Source organism: Triticum dicoccoides, chromosome 4B (assembly GCF_002162155.2).
Source record: "Triticum dicoccoides isolate Atlit2015 ecotype Zavitan chromosome 4B, WEW_v2.0, whole genome shotgun sequence".
In the NCBI taxonomy this organism is placed as follows: Eukaryota; Viridiplantae; Streptophyta; class Magnoliopsida; order Poales; family Poaceae; genus Triticum; species Triticum dicoccoides.
The window spans coordinates 191,885,596-191,896,787 of record NC_041387.1 but is presented as its reverse complement, the minus strand read 5'-3'; the positions used below and the strand labels follow the sequence as shown (position 1 = coordinate 191,896,787).

The 11,192-nt window shown below is 49.5% G+C and overlaps 1 long non-coding RNA gene across 1 annotated transcript; it reads right to left on the bottom strand.

Moving 5' to 3' along the window:
* Positions 1-5,627: 5,627 nt before the first annotated feature.
* Positions 5,628-6,337, bottom strand: LOC119293532. The gene is made up of 2 exons (XR_005143099.1): positions 6,065-6,337; positions 5,628-5,929 (listed from the first exon to the last, which is right to left on the bottom strand). It is a non-coding gene; the product is annotated as an uncharacterized LOC119293532 (long non-coding RNA).
* Positions 6,338-11,192: the final 4,855 nt, after the last annotated feature.

Here is an 11,192-nt window from a genome sequence, read left to right as displayed (position 1 = left end):
CACTCGGAGGCTTAGCTGCAGTCCAAGCACTCGCCTAAGTTGTAAAAATCCTACCGAGTGGTAAGCCAGCCTTCCACTCGGAGGCTTAGCTGCAGCCTCGTGCTCGCCTAAGTTATAAAAATCCTACCGAGTGGTAGAGCAACCCTCTCACTCGGAGGCTTAGCTGCAGTCCAAGCACTCGCCTAAGTTGTGAAAATCCTACCAAGTGAAGAGCAATCCTCTCACTCGGGGGCTTAGCCGCGGCCCTGTGCTCGCCTAAGTTACAAAAATCCTACCGAGTGAAGAGCAACCCTCTCACTCGGGGGCTTAGCTGCAGCCCAGTGCTCGTCTAAGTGGACTAAAGAATAAGTCGATTGCAGCACAGGCACCTTGCTTTGAACCTGCAAAAGACATTCCGAGTCGAAGGCAATCGTATTCAAGCGCCAAATTCAAGTTTGAATTGATATCTAAAGGAACCGAAAGTGCTCAGGCGTCAAGCCTGTTAAGGTTTGTCGGTTACAATTCCACTCGGCATACCGAGGCAAATTTAAAAGCGTCGAGCCAGAAGAAGTTTTTTACCCCTCCTGTGGAGGGCTGGAAGGTGCAACAAATTCATCAAGGTCAATCCCGTCGGCGATCCGAGTGGCAGCTGCAAGGAAAGTTTCCATAAAGGATCTGAAGTCGTGCTTCTTGGTATTGGCCACCCGAAGGGCCGCCAGCTTCTCTTCTCGCGCATCTTTGCAGTGGACTCGGGCCAGACACAGAGCGACATCTGCACCACACCGAGCCGAGGACTTCTTCCACTCTTGCACTCGACCAGGGATCGTGTTCAAGCGGGCCATCAGCGACTCAAGGTCATTCTGAAGTGTCTCCTCAGGCCAGAGCGTCGAGTCGATGCGAGACGTGGCGGCCTTCAGCCTTGCGAGATAGTCCACGACAGCTGCAACACGAGACTCCAGTCGGAAAACATCCATGGCAACTTCGTCGTTCACCGGAGAATTGACGGGGTCAAGGTTTGGCTCCAGTCGGCTAGTTTCTTCTTCAAAGTTTTGACAAAATTCTGCAAGGGTGATCGCTAAGTCAAGGGGATAGTCGAATGGAAAAAGCCACAATTGGAAATATTTGCCAAACATGGAGGTTTACCTTCAAGCATAAGAAACAGCTTCTTGGCAAGGCCACTCAGGAAGGCCTCCAGTTCAGTTTTCTTCTCAGTCAATTTGCTGACTCGGTCGGTCAGGGCAGCTTTGTCAGTTTTCAGTCGACTGACCTCCTTGTTGGCAATCCCAAGAGCAGCTTTCAGATTGGTATTGTCTTGTTCGAGCTTGGTGACTGAAGCTAACTTCTCGTCAGCAAGCTTGATCTTCTCAGCTAGCTCAAGGTCTTTCTTCTGCTGGGCCTCCCTTACCTTGCCTGCAAGTTACAGCAAGATCAGGTGCTGAAACAAGCAAGGGGAAAAGCAGTCATCAGGGTCTCACCAAACATACCTTCGGTCTCCTCCTTTGCCTTTGTCAGCTTCTCCTGAACCAGCTTCAAGCTCAGCTCGACTTGAGTATGTTTTTGTTCCAGCTCCGAGTAGCGAGCCACAAGATCACAGGAGTTCTGCGAAGAACCAATCGACTAAACGTCAAATGTAACTCACTTCCGAGTGAAAAAGGGAAAAACACACGTTTCTAAGACTACAGCCGAATACAAGCATTCGACCGTAGTCTCGGGGACTACACCCAGTGGATGCACTCAGCGTGCCCCCACTAATCCTGTTGAAGACAAAGTCGACCAGTCGACCTCAAAAAAAAAAAACAGTGTGCGAGACACATTCTCTAAGACTGTGATCAACTTCAAGCAGTCGACCACAGTCTCGGGGACTACACCCAGTGGGTGCACTCAGCGTGCCCCCACCGGTTTGCGAAATCCAGTCGACCAGTCGACTGACAGAAAGATTGACATCGTAAAGCCTAAGGCCGACTGCCAGCAGTCGACCTTAGCCTTGGGGACTACACCCAGCGGGTGCACTCAGCGTGCCCCCGCTAACACGGAGTTTATTCGACACACCCAGTGGGTGACTAATATAAATTCCGGAAAAGAAAAGTTTTTGGTAGCATATCCAACAGAACAAACAGCGGTCGACTGACCTGGACATTGCTTTGGAGGGCAGAACTGGCGTCATAAGCTGCCTGGCTCGCGTCCCGGATGGTCTTCAGCTGCTCCATCATGAGTCCCGCCTGGCGTATCGCCTCCTTCGCTGCGCCAGCTTGGTCCTCCGGGACGTGGTGCGTCATGAAGAGGGAAGGCTGCTGAGCACTCGTCAGTGGATTCGCGAAGGTCACCGTGTGTCGAGTGGTGTTCTCTTCCTCCACAGTCAGAATTTCAGGCGCCGGCACATCCTGAGGCACCTTACTAGCGGACGCTTTCCGACTCCTCCTGTGCTTCAGCGGCTCTTCATCCTCATCATCATCAGGAAGATCGATAACAGTGTTGGGTGGAGCTGCGGAGAAGGATCAGGATCAGAGATCGCGAGTCAGTCGACTAAGAATGGTATTAAGAACACAGTACCTGGATTCGAAGTTGCTGCATCCTCCATCTCGTGGTCATCGGCCCGGGCCGAGGTCTCAGAAGTAGCAGCACTGCAACTCCAAAGGATCAGTCGACTAACCTCAGCGTCGACCAGAGATAAAGTTCGCACAGAATAAGAAAATATGAGCAACACAATTACCCTGATATGGTGGGGATGGACACCTTCATCTTCGGCAGGAGCTTGGTCGGCTTCGATGAGGCCGCCCTGGGCTGCTTCGGCGCCTTTTCAGTCGGCGCCGGAGAGGTGGTCCGAGGGCGCTTGGTCGACTGAGTGGCGGTCGCAACCCCCTTACCACGTTCGGTCGAAGGGTCGTGGACAAGCTTCGACCGCCTTTCTGAGCGCGGTGGAACGACCTCCTCCTCCTCTTCTTCCTCGTGCTCGATGTCATCTTCATCACCTTCATCATCATCATCGTCGTCATCATCCCCTGCAGCATCCGAGTCCCATTCCTCCTCTTCCTGGCTCTCGCCCCCACTCGCCTCGCCCCCGCTCGCCTCGCCTTCCTCAGTCGAAGCTTGTGCCCCATTGGGCATCGAGTACAGCTCGGTGAAAGCCTAGCAGATGCCCAAACAAGGATCAGTCGACCAGTCGGCAGGGTTAGCAGAAATGAATACGACAAGGACACAATGGAAAGCAGAGCAAGTGTACCTTGTTTGGGTCGCTGTTGTGGTCGAGTGGAGGAATCCTTCTAGCTCCGCGCGGGTTGTCCCTGTTTCCGGTAACGGCTACCATCCATCTTTCCAAAGTGGCATCGTCGACTTCTTCTGGATGGACTCTAGTCTCGTCTTCGGGCCCACAGTACAACCACATGCAGTGGCTCCGGAATTGAAGGGGTTGGATGCGACGCCTGAGGAAGACCTCCAGAAGATCCATGCCCGTCACCCCCTCCCGGACCAACTGCACCACGCGCTCCATCAACATCTTCACGTCGGCTTTCTCCTCCGGAATCAGCTTCAGAGGGGAGGGCTTGTTCACTCGGTCCATGGTAAACGGAGGGAGTCCACTCGACTGCCCTGGCGTCGACTGGACCTGACAGTAGAACCAAGTCGACTGCCAGCCTCTGACGGACTCGGGAAAGGACATGGGCGGGAAGGTGCTATTGTTCCTCACCTGAATCCCCAGGCCCCCACACATTTGGACGACTCGGGTCTTCTCATCACCTGGGCTCGCCTTCTTCACGGTCTGAGAGCGACACGTGAAGATACATTTGAACAAACCCCAGTGCGGTCGACAGCCCAAGAAACCCTCACACATGGACACGAATGCAGCAAGATAGGCAATGGAGTTTGGGGTAAAGTGGTGGAGCTGCGCTCCAAAGAAATTCAAGAAGCCACGGAAGAAAATGCTTGGCGGCAAGGAAAACCCACGATCAACATGAGTGGCCAGAAGCACACACTCACCCTCTTCTGGCTGTGGCTGCCACTCCTTCCCCGGCAACCTCGCAGCTCCGTGAGGGATCAAGCCCTCGTTGGCCATGTCGAGGAGGTCCTTCTCCGTGATGGTCGACTGGATCCAGTCTCCTTGGACCCAGCCTTTCGGCAGGCGGGATCTGGACGAGGACCCTCTGCGGCTGGTGGATCTCCCCTTCGCCTTCTCCGATGCCGACGCCTTCTTGGCACGCTCCAGCGCCGCCGCCTTCTCCTTGGCCATGGTCGTCGGTGAGATGCACGAAGGGAAGTGGTGCGGGGGCGAGAGCGAGCACGCTGAGCAGGGAGGAAGGAAGCAGAGGGAGAGAGGGAGAATGCTGAGGCGCAGCACAGAAATCCTCGCCGGGCACATTTATAAGGTCCCTTCCGAGTGGCTGACATGTGGGCCCGGTCGATCTAATCATATCTGGGAGCAGTTATGAGGACTGGATACGTGGCGAAAAAGGCGGCGCGGAGATCGAGGCGTCTATGCCCCGTCCCATCCGAACGCCGCGGTCTGCCCCGCTTCGCGCGCGCCCCCAAATTTCGCACCCCGCGGAATCCGCGAGCAACAAATCAGTCTGTCAGACGCGGTGTTTCCGGCGATCCGTCGCTCGGAGATCGTCGAAGCTCGAAAGATCACTCGACGCAAAAATAGAATGGATCGAGTCGACCGAAGACAAATTGCTCCCTGTCAACGAAGAGATTCTTTGATCCAGAACAGCGCACAACTAGAGCGCAAAGGTTAATCGGAAACGACATCAACTCCTTCTTCACTCGAAGCCTCAATCCATTCGGGGGCTAATGATGGGGTTATGTACCTAGGGTAGGGTCATGGACCTGTTCCAAGTAACTTACCCTAGGACATCCCTAGAAGAGGTCGTCTTCCAGTCGACCAACGAGGATTCATTCGACTGGCCTGAAGGACTCGACCACGAAGACTCACTCGACCACCAGGAGGTCAAGAGGCACTCTGCACCGCAACGGCCTGTAATTAAGTAGACTTTATGATAGTAAAGGCACTTTATGTGGGGCGTTACCAGTAACGCCCCAGACTTAACTCACCTTAAACCCTCTCCTACGTGGGCTGGCTGGGGTCCTGGCGCACTCTATATAAGCCACCCCACTTCACAGGCAGAGGGTTCGGCACCTTGTAATCCATACATTGATAATCCACTCGACCGCCTCCGGGCTCCGAGACGTAGGGCTGTTACTTCTTCCGAGAAGGGCCTGAACTCGTACATCCTTTGTGCTTACAACCTCTCCATAGCTAGGACCTTGCCTCTCCATACCTACCCCCACTCTACTGTCAGGCTTAGAACCACGACAGTTGTTGCGGGTCGAGGCGATGAGGGTGGCATGCGTCGCTGAAGCGAGGTGATGGGGCGGCGCTGTGGGGCGATTCGTTGTGGCATTTTCTTTTCGTGTGAAAGGGTACGTAAGGAAGGGGATCACACGACGGTTCGGTGTGGCAGTTTCCTTTCGTGTGAAAGGGTACGTAAGGAACGGGATCGCACGACGGTTCGTTGTGGCAGTTTCTTTTCATGTGAAAGGGTACGTGAGGAAGGGGATCGGGGAGAGAAATGATTGATTAGCAGTAAACACGTTTAGCACTAAACATGTTTAGTTGCTCACCATTAGGACAATAAGGACTATCGGATTAACACTAATTGATGGCCAAGATCTGTTAGATCTGCCCCACTGGGTCTTTTTATATTGGTATAGATATAGATTATAGAAGTATAGATATAGATATAGATTACAGACCCCTCGTTAGCTGCCGCACTGCTCCAATGTGTGAATAGTCTAACCTAGGGAAGTGGATAGCTAGGCTGAACCCAAGAGGTCCAAGATGGAATGCATAGACACTTCTAATTCATCTAGCCTGGGGTCGAGCGGCCCATGCAGAAAAGGAGAAGCATCCGGATTGTCCAATTACTAGATCGCGTCTGGGCAGTCGGAGCAGACAGACCTGAACAATCAAGATGTACAATGAACTACACAAATTGGCAAAAAATGTAAGATTTTGTGGCTCTTGGCTTTTGTTTTCTTTTGGGAGTTAGAGAAAATGCATATCCATTTTATCAATACTCTTCACTAAACATACCTCGTCTTAATAGAGTGGGAGGCCATTGGTCTTCGGGAAGGCAACGACAAGATAAGGTGCAGCACGGCGACATCGAGGGTATCATTTGAGCTCCGGGGCAGTCTTATGGCGACAACATGACTATACTGGATATGGGGGCAGCGAGAAGGTCTGGGTAACCTCTGGGAGCTCAATTCGGCGCACTTCTTCATGACCAAATGTGCAAGATGGGTGTGGCGTTGTTCGACTTCTCCAAATGAGGACTCGGCGAGGGATGTCGAGGGGGTCGCTTGATGACCACGTATTGGAGAAACTGTGACGCGGCCTAAGAGACCAGTTGTGGCAGGTGTGGGTTATGTGTTAGTACCATATGTGTGTTGGTTTCGTGGAGAGAGTAGGAAGAATACGACGCTGGGCCATGTTGTCGACAGCAGAGGGCGTCGACTCAGAGATGGGGTGGGACGTGGCTGTTGTTGCGTTGTGTTATGTGGGTTGGGCCGCCTATGTTGCGCATTGCATGAATGAAGTAGGTTTTGATGAAAGCGACACAAGAAAAACAAAATCATGTATTTCAAGCACATGCACTATTCATTATAAAAGTCCATAATTTTTTCAAGCGCATGCACATATTTTGTGTAGACAAGGTATGTGATCGTCTTTGAATAAGACACTTATGACTTAGCCCTCCTATTTGATGTGGGGTAGACAAGCGATGTAATCTACGACAACATAATGACACAAATGTATTGGAGGAGTTGGTGACATATGAACGCTGGTGCGGCCGGTGTAGGTATTGTAGCGGTATCAACATGATGGAGCGCTCGTATTCATGCCCCGATGATGTATTCGAGGTTGAGTAATCTCAGTGTTGTGGCTATTGATTGGTCCTCAATAGATCGACTATGTGACTCGGATTATTCTAACAACAACAAAAACGGAGTTTTCTGTGTTGTTGCAAACAGAAAACCAAATGCACTTTCAAAAGAAAAAAGGGAAATTAGGTGCAGACACATTCGTGCTAGTTTAATTTTGTGGTTCAGATTGATTTGGTTGCGTGTGCTATCATGGAAAGGGCGTGCCTATGGTGTCGCGAGTGTTTGTGCATACGGTGTCTACGCCTACATTATACTTAATACTAGAACTTTTTTTTGCAAGAACTTAATACTAGAACTTGAGACGCGCGTTGTCGTGCCCATTTGTTTTGAGAGGCAAAGTGTATTTTTTTAATGCATGTGCATGGTACAAATAATTTGAATACATATTTCACCGGAAAATAGATCATGTGCTATTTCGTATAAACCTTAAATGCATTTAATTATACCGTTGTGATAAAGTTGCAACATGATCGTGGAACAATTTTTCATTCCTTTTATCTTGGATAATACCAATATCATTATAAGTTTGTTACTTGTGAAAATCATACTCTTTTCTGATTCGGATGTATATAGATGTATTTTAGTGTATTTATTTGTTCATTTCCATCCGTATGGAGTCCATATTGAAGTATCTAAAACGTCTTATATTTGTTTGTAGACGGAGTACTTCTCAAGCAGTTCTTCTATCTTTTCGACAAAGGGAACATATTAATATCGCGAAGATACTAATTACACCCAGTCTCTGTGCCAACAAGATGTCCAAAGGCGTCAAGGATACACACGGCCAAAAAATAAAATAAAAAGAATAGAAGAAAAAAGATCCTGCCACGGTGATCAATCACTAGCAACAACAACACTCTAACCACCACCGAAGACAACAACACCCGGGTTATAAAAGATGTTCTCCAAAAGCAACACCTCCAAAAAGATAACAACAAGCGTTGTCGTTGCCCGATCGAAGATATTGAGTTTTCACCCTGGAGAAAGTCTGAAGTCACCCAAAAACAGTGCCTTCAACAAGGCAATTGCCAGGTACAACCAATAAAGACCAGACCTTGGGTTTTCACCACGGGAACCGAGACTCGGTACTCGAGGAGTACCACAAAAATTGCAGTCCTCCAGTGCTGCCGCCCCCGCTTGCCGAGGCCGTTGTTGCAAGTCACCAAACACCTAGCACACAGTCTTCATCGCATCCAATACACCTTTCCGTCAACGCTTCAAGATCTCCAATCGCAGCCGCCATGACTTCTGAGGGAGTCCTGGATTAGGGGGTCCCCGGGAATCCGGGCTATGTGACATGGGCCGGACTGATGGGCCGTGAAGATACAAGATAGAAGGCCTTCCCCCGTGTCCAGATGGGACTCTCCTTTGCGTGGATGGCAAGCTTGGCATTCGGATAAGAGGTTTCCTTTCTCTGTAAACCGACTCTGTACAATCCTAGGCCCCTTCGGTGTCTATAAACCGAAGGGTTTAGTCCGTAGAGGCAATCATAATCACAAATCATATAGGCTAGATGAAAGAACATGCGGTGCCCCCATGTTTGGTTTTGGTAATTGATGACAATCTCTATGGACTAATGGTTGCCTTGAGTTATTTTTGAAGGTTTTGTCCATAGGCTTTTCTTGAAGTCCATGTGTTGGTTTCAAGGAGTTTTTGAGTTGACCAAGGTGCTATTAAGGAATTATCCAAAGACTGGTCATGTGAGTGTTGAGCTTATTGCAAGCATGTCTTGAAGAAGAAGATTGTGTGATCATTCATGTTTACCTTCAAGACATCATCCAAATGAAGAGAGTTGGAAAGATTCAAGGTTGATCAAGACTAAGTCTAGAGTGAATCAAGTTGATCAACTCACAAAGCGTAGAAGATGTACCGAGAGGGATCAAGTGATCACATGGTATGGTAAGCATTGTCCATTGCACTTTGTGTACTAACCCATGGTCTATGTGATAGTTCTATGTGGGGTTAGGTACGTGTCCATGGGCTTGCGTCAAGAGAAAGATATCATACAACCCATGGAAAGGATGACATCAAGTGGTGATCGTCATCATGATTGCCGTGTGCAAGTTCAAGTGGAGCATCACGAAGAGATCAAATGCTTGAATCTTGCCATCCCTTGTGGTGTCAATGGTCTTGTGAAGATGTGCCGAAGAGAGTCTCACCCATAGTGGACTATGGGGGAGCAATCATCTAGTCTTCATCGAGCCAAGGCAAACAAGAAAGGTGGTCCAACTTGAGGGAGTCAAGATCATCATCATCTAGCTCAAGTGGACCATGTGCAAGGAAAAGGTTTGCCCTTGATAGGTTTTCTATTTTACCAGTCTCGTGGTGGTAGTTCGGATACCGGGTTATAGGATCGTTTGCCGTACTATCAAGGGGGGCTCTCAAGTTGGTAGCTTGATCGTATCGTTAGTAGAGAGCTCAAACCATTGCATCCTTGCATCATGTTTCTTGGTTCTTGTTTGGTTCTCTTTGTGAGTCTTAGAGCTTATGGTCATCTTGATAACAAGCTTGAGTTCATCGAAAACGGAGTTCACATGCGTCTTCTATGATGTTTTCGGCATTGGAGGTTTTACCGGTCTTATCCGAGGAAGGGTTCTCACCATTTTCTTACGGGCCTTTTCTAATTTGCTTCTTATTGATATTTCTTTCAAGATTGTGTTAGCCCTTGTTGCTAGCTTTCCAACAAACTTGGTTTCATCGAATTCGGAGTCCGTTTGCAAAAATTGTGGCAGTTTTGGTGTTCTAAAAAGGCTGCAGCGGTACTACCGCGAATTGGAGCGGATGTAAATTTTTACTACCGCTCCAGAGCGGTACTACCATGTCTCCTACAGTGGTAGTACCGCTCCGGACCAAAAACTTGTCCCAAGTCCTGTGGTGGTAGGCCCGGATGTATTTTTTTAGTATCGTTCGCAAACAGTAGTACCGCTACCCTTTGCGGTAGTACCGTGAGGACGAGCGGTAGTACCGCTCCGATGGTTCTACTGGCCTTTTGCCTCCTCGCTGTTGTTTTTCAAAGGGGTACTACCGCCCTAGCGGTAGTACCGCTCCTTGGAGCGGTAGTACCGCTCTGTGCGGGCTATGAGCATAACGGTTGGATTTTTCCCCACCTATAAAAGGGGGTCTTCTTCCCCATTGAACCTCATCTCTTGAGCTCGTGTTCTTCCCCCATTGTTGACCTTCTTCGAGCTTGATATCTCTCAACCCCTCCATGGATTCTTGCTAGTTTTTGGGGGAAAAGAGAGAGGAGATCTAGATCCACATTCCCACCAATCACTTTCTCCTCTTTGTGAGGGGAACCCCTTGGATCTAGATCTTGGAGTTCTTGGTGTTCTCCTTCTTGTTCTTCCTCTCATTTTCCTCCCTAGCATTTGTTGCTACGGTGGGATTTGGGAGAGAAGGACTTGGGCACTCCGCGTGCCCTTGCCATTGCATTTGGTGCATCGGTTTGAGTTCTCCACGGTGATACGTGGAAGTTACAAGTTGAGAAGCTTATTACTCTTGGGTGCTTAGTACCCTTGAGCTTGTTCCTCTTGGGTGCTTGGGCGCCCTAGACGGTTGGTGGTGTTCAGAGCTCAATCATTGTGGTGTAAAGCTCCGGGCAAGCGTCGGGGTCTCCAATTAGGTTGTGGAGATCGCCCCGAGCAATTTGACGGGTACTGGTGACCGCCCCCAAGGGTTGCCAAAGTGTACAAGTTCGGTGACCGTCCCAAGGGTTGCCATTTGTACGGGTTCGGTGACCACCCTCAAGGGTCCCTTAGTGGAATCATGGGATCTTGCATTGTGCGAGGGCGTGAGGAGATTATGGTGGCCCTAGTGGCTTCTTGGGGAGCATTGTGTCTCCACACCGCTCCAAACGGAGATTAGCATCCGCAAGGGTGTGAACTTTGGGATACATCATCGTCTCCGTGTGCCTCGGTTATCTCTTACCCGAGCCCTTTACTTATGCACTTTACTTTGTGATAGCCATATTGTCTCTTGTCATATATCTTGCTATCTCTTAGTAGTTTATCTTGCTTAGCATAATTTGTTTGTGCACATAGGTGAGCCTAGTTGTTGTAGGTTTCGTGCTTGACAAATTAATCGTTAGGTTAATTCTGCATTTGTTCAAGCCTAAACCGTAATTATTTTAAAAGCGCCTATTCACCCCCCTCTAGGCGACATCCACGATCTTTCAATTGGCATCAGAGCCTCGTCTCTCTTTATTAGGCTTTACCGCCTAGAGAGTAAAGATGTCGACTAGGGGATTAGGATTCTCTGACACTCTTAGTTTTGAT